The sequence below is a fragment of the Pteropus vampyrus genome, unplaced genomic scaffold, assembly GCF_000151845.1.
Source record: "Pteropus vampyrus isolate Shadow unplaced genomic scaffold, Pvam_2.0 Scaffold463, whole genome shotgun sequence".
In the NCBI taxonomy this organism is placed as follows: domain Eukaryota; kingdom Metazoa; phylum Chordata; class Mammalia; order Chiroptera; family Pteropodidae; genus Pteropus; species Pteropus vampyrus.
Window position 1 is genome coordinate 203,433 of NW_011889244.1, and position 4,031 is coordinate 207,463.

The window sequence follows — 4,031 nt, forward strand, 5'->3', positions numbered from 1 at the left end:
GACTTCTCTGTTCTCAAGTCCTCATCCCCACAGTGATTCCACAGGGTTTCATTGTGGAAATCAATGAAAAAAACACCTGTGAAAAGGTTAGCATGGTGCCCGGACCCATTGGCTATATCTTAAAAAGTGGCTGCTATCACTGTTACAGAGAAAGGACTCAGAACATTGCATTTGTAGTTGCATTACAGTCCATTTTAGAAATTATAGGCAACTCTAAGGCCTCTCTCCTACCTCCAACTCCTTTAATCAGAAATGGTCAAGAATTTTGTTTTCTTTCTTTCTCAGCATCCATGACTTCTTGAAGGCCAGATGGACCTCTTCCCTCCTCCCCAGGAAGGAACTAGGGCTGAAAAGACGAAAACACGAGTCAAGGCCAGGAAGAGAGGAGGATGGGTGGCCAGCTATGCAGGTATCACCGTCCCGGTCTCGCCTGGCGAGAGCGGAGCCCGCCAGGGAGCAGAAGGCAAGAGCGTGCCATCCATGTCTCTGCGCATGTGTGTAATTTATTTTCTTGCATGGCTAAGGGGAGGTGGCTGGGGTTTCACAAGCTTTACCTGACAGATAATTACACGAAGACAAATTGTGCCATGCTTTACCCTTCTTGCCTTACAGCAACCTCCAGATTCCGTGTGTGGTACAGGGAAGTAGGATAGCAGCGTGGAAGGCCGTGGGGTGCGGAACATTGAGGGGGAGGGGGCCTGGGCCCAGCTGACGCATTGCTCATCTACACGCTGGGTGGACAATGGAGCAGGAAGAGCTGGGCAGGCTCTGGCTGAAGCACACTTTTCTTGGCTGAGCAATGACTCTTCTAAAGGATGACAGATTTGAAGGAATCAATGCCCCACCCTCCTTGTGCCTGGTTCAAACCTGGTTGCTCCGTGGGAGGCCAGAAGCCAGACCCTCCAGGGGCTGCGCTGCCCAGACACAGGGTTGTCTGCTACGCTCCCTGGAGGAGAAGCCTCCCAGTGCCCCCAGGGGCCCCAACTAGCGCCTCTGGTTCCCTACTGATCTGGAAGCTGATGAGAATTCAAGTTTTCACGGGGCTTCTTCCTCCTCATCTCTCAGATTCCTGACCTCCTCCCCTCCAATTCCCACTATCTTCTTTTTCTTTCCCTTTCCTATTAAAACTTCTATTGCATGATAGAATATTTTTAATGTTCCCAGGAGAAAAATGTGGAAAACTATATATAGCATACAAATCTTCAACACTTTTTTTTTTCAATTAAAATGGTAGCGATTTTCACTGTAATCTTGAATTTATAATTATTTTATATTGACCAGCATGGAGGCTAATAAAAATAAATCGAATCTATAAACATTAAGCTTATTTTTTAAGAAAAAAACAGACTGCTTGAGCCCAGAGATGCTAAGACTTTAGAATTAATTCCTCCCAAAGTTGAAGGAGAGCCGCCACTTCCTCATCAATAAAATGGGTGGAAAACATTATCTTCCTCAGAGGGTTATTGCTTGATGCGAAGTACACTGCTTCATTCAGTTATTTATTCGTGGAGCATCTATTGAGAACCAGTGGGACACCTGACACTGGGCCTGACATAGTTCAGTCTATATCATCAAAGAGAAGAGCAGAATGTGTAAGGGTCCTCAGGGCAGGCCCACCAAGGCAGGAGTGATGGACGTCCTCCACTGAGGGGTGAGGGAGAGCTGCAGTGAGGGGGCTCTGTGATCAGCAGTTCTCTCTTGGGTGGTGTTCTTTGGCACAGAGCTTGACTCCTTGGTTCCTCAAAACAGATTGCTACCCGCCACACTGCCTCTCACTATATCTATATAGTATAGCTCAGGCTCTTGCTTATCTTCCTTCTGGCCTCCTCTGAATCCCCAGTAAGATTAGCAACTCCCCACTCCATCTCGGTTCCCAGTGCTCCATATACTGACCTTTATCTCATACTGAAATTTCCTGTAATAGTATCTGCTCTTCTACCTTAAGTGCCAGCACAATCACTTCCTTCCCCAGCCACAGGCCCCGCAGTGGCACAGAGCAGGCACAGAGCCATACTGAGCTGAACAGGTCTCTTCTTCCTGGATCAGTCTTCGTCTGGCTCTGTCTTGCGCCTGCTTTCCCTCCCTCCTCCATCCACCTCCTCCGTGTGACTTCTGCTCACCCTCCTCTCTCCTTCTCTATGGGGCCTCCTCCCTTCTCCTTTGTTCTCTTTCATAAGATCTATAACAGAAAAGGTTTCTCCTCCTTGACAGACCCATTCATTCTCCTCCCACCACACTGTCAGGGCAGCTCTGTTTGTATCTCTCATCTTCCTGTGGTTCTCTGCCTTCTTTTGGCTTCTCTTCTTTCCCCTGGGCTATGGCTAAGCTCTGGCAGGTGCAACCCTCTTCCTGCACAGACCCCCACCCATACTTTCCCATCCAGGCATATCCCATTCCACACACACATCCCTATCCCCTACACAAATTGCACTGTACACTCACGTATTCCTACATAAACACGCATACCCCAGGATTCTTCTTGCCTTTCAGTGAGGAGCCACTTTTCTTTTCCTGAGAAGGAGTAGGGGATGCCTTGAGCATAAACTCACAAGTTCTTTGGAGGAGATGCCCCTGCACTATGGAAAAGTCCAACAAATCTCAGGGAACAAGGTCCTCAGTTGATAGTAGACTTGGAAGATTTCAGCAAGGAAGGTCCAGGTCCCCCACAACATAGCTCCTCCTCACATTCCACGCCACCTGTCTGCAGCTTCTGGACCACTGGTCAAGTCCTGGCCTGGGCACCTCTTGCTTTCTTCCTCCCAGGCTGCTTGGCTTCCCTCCTAGTTCCTTGCTCCCTGAAAGCCTTTCAATGTCCTCCACACTGAGGACATCACTCCTGAGGTGCCCTGCAACTCTAGACTTCAATATCCACCCCCTTTGCTCTCTAATCATCCTAGTCCCCACAAGCTTTTCTTGTGGCTACACACTTGGCCCGGCCCAGCCCCTCTTCCCCTGCTTCTTTCAGATACACAGCTGTCCCACATCACTCCTTGTCCCAGCCTACCCAGCCACTCTCTTACATTCGTTCAGATTACTCCGGAGCTCCCCTTGTACAGGGAGAATTTCTGAATCCATGAGCACGCTCCTCTGCTTGAAAAATTCTTGAATAGTCTCTAACCCTAGCATAGAGAAGACACGAGTAGTTTTTAGGACCTCGAGTTCATCCAATGCAACCTCCTAATTTTACATATATGAGAGAACTGAGACTGGAGAGGTGTGGTAAGTTATCAAGAGCACAGACCCCCACCCATACATTCATCTGAACGTGAACAGCATGCATTTACTCTTTGTTCAGTGCTCATGCAGATGTTTGCATAGACACAAGTTCCACTGCCTGACACATGATGGCAAGGGTGAGGGTGAGGGTGGGAGCAACTCTGCATGGGGATCCCTGGAGCAGACAGCTTTGTGGAGGAAGAACAAACTTTCCTCTACATTTGAGAATCTTCTGGCTGGTCTAATAATCAAACAGACATAAGATAGATTACCAAGAGAAAATGACCGGATTTAATACATGCATGTGTATGGGAACCCCACATGCAGGAGAGGTTCAGAGCTATAACGGGTGATTGAGGTGTGTTAAGACATCCTCAGCTAGGGATGAGATAATGCACCTTGGGGGCTTCAAAGGGTCATTGCAAGATAATAAGAACAGATGTTTAGTAAATAGGAGTTTGCCCTGCTCTACAGATAGGTCAAAAGAATTTACCTCTGATAATAGCTTATTATGGACGAGGCCCCTAATTCAAGTTCTTCTAGGTAGTTCAGGGGAGGGACAGAAATTTCTCTTAAGCCTAAGACTAAAGTTGCTTTTAGCTCAAAGTAATCTACATACCACTGAGGTGGCTCATTCTGAACTCCCATAGGTTCCAGCTTCTTCCTTAGTCATCTGGAGGGACCTTACAGCTAAAGAGATGGTCAGCTGGTGGATTCAGTGATTCTTCACCTGGAAATCACCCAAGGAGATGCTAGTCTGGCAGTCTGCATATCTCTCTCTCTCTCTCTCATTCTCTCTCTCTCTCTCTCTCTCT